Consider the following 12140-nt stretch of genomic DNA (forward strand, 5'->3'; position numbering starts at 1 on the left):
CACACTGGCACTGACCAGCTGAGGTCAATGCCGATGTGAGGGCTTGCTGGTCAGAGCACATCCCCAGGAAGCCCTGATGGGTCTCCTGCAGGAGCCTCTCCACGAGAGTCGCCACTCTCTCCATGGAGGACGCATGGCGCTCGGACGTGTGGCTCATTGCTTTGGCGATCGTCCGCGTAGACTCCTCCACCACAGAGACCTATCCAAGCATAGCCTCATGTATCTCCCCCAGATGCTCCCGCACACCCGGCCGCATTTCCTGCCCCTGCTGCATCGCGGCAAATCCAGAGGCAAATCATCAGGCACCGACTGAGCATGTACCTGGTCCCCTGCAGTCCTCCAACTGCTGGCGCCATGGGCACTCTCTGTCTCTGCCAGCTCCTCCAGTGACTGTGAAGTGCCCTCACCGCTGTGCCCCGGGATACTAGCCAATGTTCGAATTCCCACCCAGGTGCTAGTATCAGCGCTGGTGCCTGCCTGGCAGAGATGGTGTGACGCTGGTGAGACTTCAGGGCCCTCAGGTGTGAGAGGGGTCTCTGCTGCTCTTCCTCCCGGCCCTGCTCCACTGATGCTGAAAGGAAGAACAAGGAGAGTGGATCAGTTAATGTGGAGACAATGTCAAATTGCGTCCCTGTCCCCCGGATCATTATGCACTCATCCTTCCATAAGCAATGGTCAAGCCATATTACAAAATTAAATCAACTAACATTCAGCGCTTCTATGGCTGTTGGGGGAACAATGCTGACCTCACTGTTGGGCATAAATACCTGGCCATGGCACCCCAGCCTCACCAATACCAGTGGACCTGGGTGCCTGGCGTCTCTCCAGATCCAGGGCCTCCCGCTCAAACTGGCTGAGAATGGCGATCTGCGCCTGTCCGCTGCCAGTCCTCACACACTCTGCCGCGCTATGAGCATTCTTCTCCTGAAAATGAGACACGAGCATTGATTTGTGCAAATTGTACAAGGAATCTCTTCGCGCACGGCCCACCCCAACCAGAGTGGGACATATCAGGGCTCCAGAGCCTCCTCACCCCACTGCTGCCGAACACTCACACAAAGATGCTGGGCCTGCTCCACACCCCCAACCCCACTTGGCCACGTGCTGCCTACATCACATTAGGCACCACACGGTATATCTTTCCATAGCAAGGAGGCACAAGCACTTGGAGTGCAGAGGGCAGCAAATGGTTTGGTGCCACGCCACCTTGAAGCTCCCTTCCCAGCATCTCATCACCCTGACTTGGACATGTCCTGCAGTTCAAACACAGCATCTAGGTGCAGCTCCTCCAGGCTGCCCCCAAACCAGTCATGTGGGACTCAGTGTAACACATGCTGTGGGTGCAGAACCCATCTCTTCACCACCCTCTCAGGGTGACCTCAGCATGGGCAATATCTGCTGGCCCACCCAGCAAAGGACACACGCTGCCAATAATTCAATGCAGTCACTACACTCAGACTTAGTGGGGGGGTGGGGGAGGGGGGGGTAAGCAGGGTGCAGCAGGGGAGTAAGCCGACCTGCTGGGTTAAATGCCCAATGGCAACATGGTCCTCACCCTGCCAGAGCGCAACAAGTCCTTGAAGCGCTTGCGACACTGGATCCAGGTGCACTGCACCACGTCGCGGGAGCTCACCACCTCCTCCACCTCCTCCCAGACACGTTTCGTCATGTGGTGGGGCCTCCTCCTCCCGTCCTGGGGAACCAGCACCTCCCGACATGCTCCCACCTCCTCGAGGAGGGCAGCAAGGCCTTCATCCAAAAACAACGGACCCCCTGCCCTACCCTCCAGCCTGGCCTGTCCCGGTGGCCTACCCTCCGGACTTGCATAACCCCCATTGCCCCCTCCTCAGAACCCTTTGCCCAGCCATTGGGAGCAGCCTTTCCGAGGCTGCCAGGCCTTCCTTTATACAGGCCGCCGGGTCGCCATTGGACCCAGCAACCTGAGCACGCCCTCCGCCACCCGCCCACTCCCGCTATGCACGGGAGTCGTGAAGTACGCTGGGCGGGCCTTAATTAGCCCACCCGCAAAAAATGGCAGCACGGACCTGCCCACACCCGCTCCCTTCACCCCCCCCTCCCACCCCCCGCAAACCAGGAAATTTAGCCCCTGTAATCCTGCCACATCTAGTTGTGAATGGTGGTGAACAATTAAACAACTCACTGGAGGAGGAGGGTCCACAAATATCTCCATCCTCAATGGTGGAGGAGCCCAGCACATCAGTGCAAAAGATGAGGCTTAAGCATTTGCTACAATCTTCAGCCAGAAGTGCCGAGTGGATGATCCATCTCAGCCTCCTCCGGAGGTCCCCAGCATCACAGATGCCAGTCTCCAGCCAATTCAATTCACTCCACCTGATATCAAGAAACGGCTGAAGGCAGTAGATTCTGCAAAGGCTATGGGATCTGACAGTATTCCAGCAATAGTACTGAAGTCTTGTGCTCCAGAACTTTCCATGCCCCTAGCCAAGCTGTTCCAGTACAGTTACAACACTGGCATCTGCCCGGCTATGTGGAAAATTGCCCACGTATGTCCTGTACACAAAAAGCAGGACAATTCCAACCCTGCCAATTACTGCCCCATCAGTCTACTCTCCATCATCAGTAAAGTAATGGAAGGAGTCTTCAACAGTGCTATCAAGCATCACTTGCTTCGCAATAACCTGCTCACTGATGCCCAGTTTGGGTTCCACCAGGGTCACTCAGCTCCTGACCTCATTACAGCCTTGGTTCAAACATGGACAAAAGAGCTGAACTCCCAAGGTGAGGTGAGAGTGACTGCCCTTGACATCAAGGCAGCATTTTACAGAGTGTGCCCCCCCCCCACATGACGAAACGTGCCTGGGAGGAGGTGGCGGAGGTGGTGAGATCCCGCGACGTGGTGCAGTGCACCTGGATCCATTGTCGCAAGCGCTTCAACAAATTGTTCAAGGAGCCCTAGCAAAACTGGAGTCAATGGGAATCAGGGGGAAAACTCCCTGCTGGTTGGAGTCGTACCTAACACAAAGGAATATGGTTGTGGTTGTTGGAAGTCAGTCATCTCAGCTCCAGGACATCACTGCAGGAGTCCCTCAGGGTAGTGTCCTAGGCCCAACCATCTTCAGCTGCTTCATCAATGACCTTCCTTCCATCATAAGGTCAGAAATGGGATGTTCGCTGATGTTTGCACAATGTTCAGCACCATTTGCGACTCCTCAGATACTGAAGCGGTCCATGTCCAAATGCAGCAAGACCTGGACAATATCCAGGCTTGAGCTGACAAGTGGCAAGTAACATTCGCGCCACACAAGTGTCGGGAATGACCATCTCCAACAAGAGAGAATCCAACCATCGCCCCTTGATGTTCAATGGCAATACCTTCACTGAATCCCCTACTATCAACACTGAGCAGAAACTGAACTGGACTAGCCATATAAATACTATGGCTACAAGAGCAGGTCAAAGGCTAGGAATCGTGCGATGAGTAACTCACCTCCTGCGTCCCCAAAGCCTGTCCACCATCTACAAGGCACAAATCAGGAGTGTGATGGAATACTCCCCACTTGCCTGGTTGAGTGCAGCTCCCACAACACTCAAGAAGCTTGACACCATCCAGGAAAAAGCAGCCCGCTTGATTGGCATCACATCTACAAATATTCACTCCCTCCAACACCGACGCACAGTGGCAGCAGTGTGTACCATCTACAAGATGCACTTCAGGAATTCACCAAGGCTCCTTAGGCAGCACCTTACAAACCCATGACCACTACCACCTAGAAGGGCAAGAAGGTGCCCCCTCTGCTGTTTGTTCACTTGTTCGCTTTCACCTTGACTTTCTGGGGCCATTGGCATCGTTTTTGCTTCTTCTCCGGTTTTCCTCAAGCCTCCCTCAGTCCACATCTCAATGTTATCCACCCATCCGAGTTTTCTCCTTCCTCTTCTGTTTTTACTCTCCTTTTCTCCTTGAATTGTTGCCAGGACAAGCTTTCAAGTCTTTGTTTCCAATGTCCGTACTTGGCTATTTTTTTCTCTCTCTAACTGTACTTAGCAACCCTTTCTGATTTTCTACTCTGGATCTAATCTGTCCGTCCCATTGAATCTGAGCATCCTCCTCCATACCCATATTTCAAAACATGTTATGGTCCTTTCATCCTCTTCCTTCAGACTCCAACTGTCACATTAATAGAGTACAACACTCCACACTACAGACTGTATTGATGTTTCCTCAGCTTCATGTTGATGCTTTCAGACTGCCGTTCATTACTTAAGGCTCTCGCCTCTTGATGTAGCTAATTGAACCTGGATTTCATTCTTGGATGTAACGTTGGTGTTTATAGTCAAGCCAAGGAGATTGAACTGGTCCACTGCCTCTACCTCAGCGCTTCCAAACTTCTCTCTACTGTACCAGTGTAGCATTTGCTCATTTCTCACTTTTGTATCCCTTTCGATTTTCTGACTGAGATTGCCATTTCAGGGCCAATTTGGGAACAGTTCATGTCTTGCTTCCAACTTTATTAGGAACTGGATTAGAGAGGTTCCAACTCATCTCACCGAGGACCCTTATGGGCTACAATCCAAGAAAGCTTTTATTGCATCAGCCTGGCCTGGAGTGGTGACACGTGCAGAAATTCTAAAGTCTATAAGAGTGTATTTACACTTCCATTATATGTAGGAGTTGATTTCTCTCCCCATCCAACCACTCATATTAAATTTGATACTAATTTTCCAGCCACTGGCTAGTGGATTCTGCTCAAACAGAGCACACCCTAACTGAGTCAAAGTAACTTTGGAATATTGATTTTGTTATTTATAAAAAATATGATCTCATTTCTTAAATTAATCATTTTAATTCTGCCTGTGTTGTGAAATTGCAGTTTAATTCGAAAAATGGTGACCACAGTGCAAACAGTTCTATAACTGAAGCCTACGTAGAGATTGCGCTGGCAATAAAGTGACGGGATGTCTGTTTTCTACTCTGACCACTGATTTCCTAATCTCAACAGAGCCATCGTGGGGGGAGTCATTCAACAGACGTCATAGTGTGTTACTCTATGGTGAGCAAGCACCAAAACAAGAGGCACACTGTGTGATATTTGCACAGCTCCCAGTGTCACCATCACATGATTTTGTCTTATTCTCGTCCCATTCAAAAGTTGACCCTCACATTCCTCACGGCATAGTTCCTAGCATTACGGTCACTTGGGCCCCAGAGCTACACTCATGTGGTTCCACAAGCGGTGTCAGCTCTTTGGTACCTCCCTCAAATGGCCATTTATATGTCGGTTATTGCAGTGACCCAATAGAACACATGGGACATCACAACTGTGCCCACTCCTATCATTTCTTTTATCCTTTCATGGGACGTGGGTGTCACTGGCTAGGCCAGCATTTATTGCCCATCCCTAATTGCCCTTGAGAAGGTGGTGGTGAGCTGCCTTCTTGAACCGCTGCAGTCCCTGTTGTGTAGATACATCCACAGTGCTGTTAGGAAGGGAGTTCCGGGATTTTGACCTAGCAACAGCGAAGACGCAATGATATATTTCCAAATCAGGATGGTGAGTGGCTTGGAGGGGAACTTGCCCACACTTTCCAGCAGAGGGTACTAGATGGCAATGAGAAGCGGGAGCCAAGGCTGATCTCCTCCAGCCCCAGCCTCTCCCCCTGCCAAGGGCAATTAATGATTGCAAACACCGGACATGTGAGGCCTCCATTTTTTCCTCCTTCCTCCTAGAGGCATAGACTATTTTCTAAATGGGAAGAGAAGTCAGAAATCTGGAGTGCAAAGGGACTTGGGCGTCCTAGTCCAGGATTCTCTTAAGGTTAACTTGCAGGTTGAGTCGGTAGTTAGGAAGGCAAATGCAATGTTGGCATTTATTTCAAGAGGACTAGAATATAAAAGCAGGGATGTGCTGCTGAGGCTTTATAAGGCTCTGGTCAGACCACATTTAGAATATTGTGAGCAATTTTGGGCTCCGTATCTCAGGAAGGATGTTCTGGCCCTGGAGAGGGTCCAGAGGAGGTTCACGAGAATGATCCCAGGAATGAAAGGCTTAACATATGAGGAACGTTTGAGGACTCTGGGTCTATACTCGATGGAGTTTAGAAGGATGAGGGGGGATCTGATTGAAACTTACAGAATACTGAAAGGCCTGGATAGAGTGGATGTGGGGAAGATGTTTCCATTAGTAGGAGAGACTAGGACCCGAGGGCACAGCCTCAGAGTAAAGGGAAGACTATTTAGAACAGAGATGAGGAGAAACTTCTTTAGCCAGAGAGTGGCGAATCTATGGAATTCATTGCCACAGAAGGCTGTGGAGGCCAGGTCATTGAGTGTATTTAAAACCGAGATAGATAGGTTCTTGATTGGTAAGGGGATCAAAGGTTACGGGGAGAAGGCGGGAGAATGGGGTTGAGAAACTTATCAGCCATGATTGAATGGCGGAGCAGACTCGATGGGCCGAATGGCCTAATTTCTGCTCCTATGTCTTATGGTCTTATGGTCTTATCCAGGGTCCCAAGCCCTCCTTCCAGGTGAAGCATCGATTTATATGTACTTCCTTCAATTTAATCTACTGTAATCGCTGCTTACAATGTGGTCTCCTCTACTGCTTTGTGGAAAACTCCCGTTCTGTCCACAAGCCTGATCCCGAATTCCCGGGTGGTGTGTCATTTTAATTCTCCCCCTAGCTCTCAGGTTGATATTCCTGTCCTCGGCCCACTGCACAGTTCCAGTGAAGGACAACGCAAGCTCGAGGAACAGAACCTCATCTTTCAATTAGGCACTTTACAGCCTCTGGACATCACATTGAGTTCAGCTATTTCAGACCATAATCTCGCTTCCCATTTTATTTCCTTTTCTTTGACTGTTTTGGTATTTCCCCTTTGGCTTTCTGCTTGCAGTCAGCGGCGCAGCTGCTGCCCGCACATCTTTTGTTTCTTTCCTTGCCCCATCCTTTCCTGGATGATTAACCCTTATATCCTTCAACCTCCCCTGCCTTCCACTCTATCATAGGCCTTCCTTTCGTCCTCGTCCCATCACCCACCCCTCGCTCACAATCTGTCACATCTCTAAACTTTTCCCAATCCTGATGAAAGGTCGCAGGCCTGAAACGCTGGGCGGGATTTTCCAGGATCATCCGGTTCCCCTGTCAAAAGTCAATGGGCTTTTGGCTGGGCCACTGAATCTTCCGCGGAGCATCCTGGCAGGGACAGGGCCAGAAAATCCCAGCCGTTCACTCTGTTTCCCACAGATGTTGCCATAACCTGCCGGGTATTTGCAGCGTTTTCTGCTTTTATTGGTGATTAATGATTGTTGTAATGGCCCACTCTGTCATGCTGTCAAAGATTAGCAAGCTCGGCACTATTCAAGGGCTAAACCTGGGAGCTTCAGGTTTGGTTGATTCAGTATCACAGCAAGTGGTGCGATATATTCATCCAATGGTCTGATTCACCTACAGTATTGGTAAAATGCACTGTGACTGGGAAAACGGTTGGAATAATAGAAGTTGAAATCTGGCAGCTTTGAATCTAGCCAATGGTCTCACTGAAAGGTTTACCAGGCTAACACCTGGAATGGGCAGGTTGTCTGAAGAGGAAAGGTTGGACAGGTTAGGCTTGTATCCACTGGAGTTTAGAAGGCTAAGAGGCGACTTGATTGAAACATATAAGATCCTGAGGGGTTTTGACAGGGTGGATGTGGAGAGGATGTTTCCCCTTGTGGGAGAATCCAGAACTAGGGGGGTCACTGTTTAAAAGGGGTCGCCCATTTAAGCCAGAGATGAGGAGAATCTTTTCTCTTAGAAGGTTATAAATCGATGCTTCACCTGGAAGGAGGGCTTGGGACCCTGGATAAGACCATAAGACCATAAGACATAGGAGCAGAAATTAGGCCATTCGGCCCATCGAGTCTGCTCCGCCATTCAATCCTGGCTGATAAGTTTCTCAACCCATTCTCCCTTCCTCAAAAGGCAGTAGAGGCAGAGTCTTTGAATATCTTTAAGGCAGAGGTAGATAGATTCTTGATAAGTAAGGGGGGTAAAAGGTTATCAGGGGTAGGCAGGAACATGGAGTTGAGGTTCAACTCAGATCAGCCATGATCTTATTGAATGGGGGAACGGGTTTGGGGGATCGAGTGGCCTCACCCTGCTCCTAATTCGTATGTTGGCATGTTCTTAGGGCTGAGATATAGTGAGTGGGATTTTTAAGTGGTTGGGGTCAGGATCGGTTGCCGGGGGTTGGGGGTAGGTGCAGCGGTGCTATGGGTGCAAGATTTGGTTGGATTGCTGCCATATTGCTGATGGATCATCTGGGAGTCACCAAGGAGCCGGCAGCCAATTGATGGACACCAAGTCCCTGATCCTGTGCTGAATGGAATTTCCCCACCCCTACTCCAGACTCCCAATGGCTGTCGGGCCACAGCCAGGGAAGGGAGGGGTGAGGGAGGGGGTGGGAGTGGAGGGGAGAGTGGGAGAAGCCAGCAACCCGCACGCCTCCAGTGAACTTGCTGTTAATCCCGTTGGCGAGCTTGTTAACGGGCTGGAGAAAGACAGAATCAAATTTTCAAAGGTGGGAGCGGGAAGAGGAGAAGGTCTGGGGTGCAGATGTTGGGAGCACTGCCTGGCGTCATGACTGACTACTGATAAAAAAAAATCAGGTATAAAAATGGACAGGCAAACTGAGGTCCTCAGGCAATGGCGAAAGTCACCTGAAGAGAGCAGCTCGAGTACTTGAGGAGTGAGCGTTTGGGCATTTGTTGGCACCGTGAGGCGGCTGGTTATCTGCCCTCCGGCCTGCTCCATTCCTCTGGGCAATGGCAAGCCCGCTCATGGCTGGCGTCTGCCTTTGAAAATCGCCCTCGAGAGCCACTTACCACCCAATGCCATTAATTAGACATTCAATCCGCTCACCTCTGGACCACCTGGGGCTTTTGCCTCTAAAAAAATCACACCGGTGTCACTGACACTGAAATAATCTGGGCATCGGGGTCCTGGCCCCAGATTGAAAATCTAGTCCAGAATGTCACCGCAGTCTTTACTCTTAACGTCTGCCTGGCACTTTTGGCGTGTGGGTTGCTGGCTTCTCCCACTCTCCCCTCCCTTGGCACTTTTGAAATGTGCCCAAAACCCTCTTGAGAGATGAGTACTCCAATATTGGAAGAGACAGATTTTCCAAACCATTGTGGGGTTTGCCGAGTTTCAGGCGGGAAACCCAGGAGTTTAGAATTCCCTGCACAGTTTTAACTCCATGGGGTGTGTCTTTTTTTTTTCAAGGAACGGGATCTTTGCCTGGAATTTAGCCAAATTGACAAGTCTGGTTCCCTGTAGGACGGGGAGCATTCTGGAGTGGGCCATTGGAGGTTGGCCACCTGTAATTGCTAGTGGGATGCCTTGGTTGGGGGGGGGTGGTAAGGGTTGGAATCTGATCTGGGAAACCTACTGACTACAGTTAAACCTACAAGCCAGGTTAAATCAGAGGCTGCCAACCTTATTAACATATTTAAATGGCCAATGCGCTTCCTGGGAGTGGGTTGGCTGTCCCACCCCCTTGCCCAGTTGAATCGGGTGGGTTGGGGTCACTATTGAGATTTTTAATATTCTTAACTTCTCTCCGACCCACCAGTTTCCGAGGGTTAAAATGATGCCCCGGATCTATCGATGTGGCCGCAAGTATACCTAAATGTGCAGACTATACACCCTATACGGGTATCACTGCTTAGCATTGTCCTGCCTGCCAGCAGTTTTATATAAAGCGTTGCTAAGACATGGTTATATCTTAACAAGATATAACTTTAAGAATGTGGACTATAAGATTCTGTCCAAGGTCATCGCCAATCGGGTCAAATCCGCTCTGGAGTTGGTGATCCACCCTGACCACATCTGCACTGTGCCGGGCAGGAAGATCTCTGACAGCCTCGCGCTGCTCAGGGATACGACTGCCTATGTACAGGACAGGGGTGTGGATACCTGCCTCATCAGCTTGGATCAGGAGAAGGCCTTTGACAGAATATCGCACACCTACATGGTGGATGTGCTCTCCAAAATGAGGTTTGGGGAGGGAATTCACAACTGGATCCAACTGCTCTACACTAACATCAGTAGCGCAGTCTCAGTTAATGGGTGGGAATCAGATAGCTTTCCTATTAAATCTGGAGCCAGGCAGGGCTGCCCTCTCTCCCCTGTTCTTTTCGTGTGTTGCATAGAACCCTTTGCTGAGTCCATCAGGAAGGATCCGGGCATAAGAGGAGTGACAATCCCAGGCAGTGGAGGCACTCAGGTCAAAGCCTCCCTGTACATGGACAATGTCACCGTCTTCTGCTCGGATACGCTGTCGGTGCGCAGACTGATCCACATCTGCGACCAGTTTGAACTGGCCTCGGGAGCTAAGGTAAATCATGGCAAGAGCGAGGCCATGTTCTTTGGGAACTGGGCTGACCGATCCTTTGTCCCCTTCACTGTCAGGGCTGACGGTCTGAAGGTGCTGGGGATATAGTTCGGAGGGACCGGGGCATGCGTTAGAAACTGGAAGGAGCGAGTGTCTATGGTGAAAAGGAAACTGGGCATGTGGGAGTGGCGCTCCCTCTCCATTGCGGGTAAGAACCTGGTCATCAGCACTCTCGCTGTTGCTGTACACGGCGCAGGTCTGGCCCATTCCACACTCCTGCGTGGTGGTGATCACCCGAGCCATCTTTCGCTTTATCTGGAGGTCGAAAATGGATCATGTTCGCAGGGACGCGATGTACAAGCCTCTAGATAAAGGGGGAAAAAATGTGCCCAACATCGCCCTCATCCTGATGGCCACCTTTGTGTGTGGCTGCATCAAGCGGTGTGTAGACCCTCAGTACGCAAACACCAAGTGTCACTACGTGCTGAGGTTCTACCTGTCCCCGGTGTTACGAAGGATGGGTCTGGCCACACTGCCGCGGAACGCTCCAAGTAGTTGGACCGCGCCGTACCACCTGTCCCTGGTGGAAAAATTTATGCAGAGAAACACCTTTAACCACAAGTCCATCAGACAGTGGTCGGCACGTAACGTCTTAGAGGCCCTGAGGGAAAAGGAGAGGGTGGATCCTGTGGGATGGTTCCCCGAGCAGACTGTCAAAGTCATTTGGCAGAATGCCTCATCGCCAGAACTTTCCAACAAGCACCAAGATGTAGCTTGGCTGGTGGTGAGAAAGGCTCTCCCCGTCAGATCCTTCCTACACGCCAGGAGTCTCACCCCCTCTGCACGTTGCCCTCGAGGTGGCTGTGGTGGGTAAGAGACCGTTGTTCACCTCCTTGTAGATTTTGCCTTTGTAAAGAAGGTCTGGAGAAAGATGCAGTGGTTTTTGTTGAGGTTCACCCCGAGCAGTGCTGTGACACAGGACTCTGTGCTCGACGGGCTGTTCCCAGGGACACTCACCGAGACAAACATCAATAGCAGCTGGAGGATCATCAACTCAGTGAAAGACACTCTGCCCGAAACTTGTTGGCCTTCCAGCACAAAGAGTTGTCCCCGACCGAGTGTTGCAGACTGGCACATTCCAAAGTCCAGGACTACGTGCTGAGGGACGCACTAAAGCTTGGGGCAGCCGCCGCAAAGGCGCAATGGGGAAGGGTCGCTGTGTAAGACCATTCAGCCACAGTGCACCGAGGGACTGGGAACTGTTTAAATCCCCTCGGGCTGTACAGCTCAAAATGAATGTCTGCAAATGATTGTAATATTCATTGTTTGTACTGATGCACCTTGTGATACATGTTGTAAAAGTTGAACCTGATTGTACCTTTGTGATGGTGATTTTGAAATGGTTTGGAATGTGGTTGAAGATATTTTATGAATAAAGTATATTTTTGCAAAAAAAAACATGGTTATATCTTTACAAGAGCAGTGGTGGAACCAAAACCCAAAGTCGCTTTTAAAAGGGATGTGCACAAATATTTGAAAGAGAATGTAAGGCTATCTTTGGAAGTCACCAAGGCCTGGAATGCTTCATGCCTGCACTAATATTCCATGATGTATCATTGATGTGATGTTCAGCCTCGGACAATCAAGGCTTTGTTTTCAAATCCCACGACTGGATTCATCAAGTCTATTCCAAAGTGGCCACACCAGCATCTCTTCATTACATGTGAGGTATTTCTTCTACCCGTGAAAAACCTGATTTATAGCTTGTGGCCATGTTTTGAAAG

This window comes from Cetorhinus maximus, chromosome 27, assembly GCF_964194155.1.
Source record: "Cetorhinus maximus chromosome 27, sCetMax3.hap1.1, whole genome shotgun sequence".
NCBI classification, from domain to species: Eukaryota; Metazoa; Chordata; class Chondrichthyes; order Lamniformes; family Cetorhinidae; genus Cetorhinus; species Cetorhinus maximus.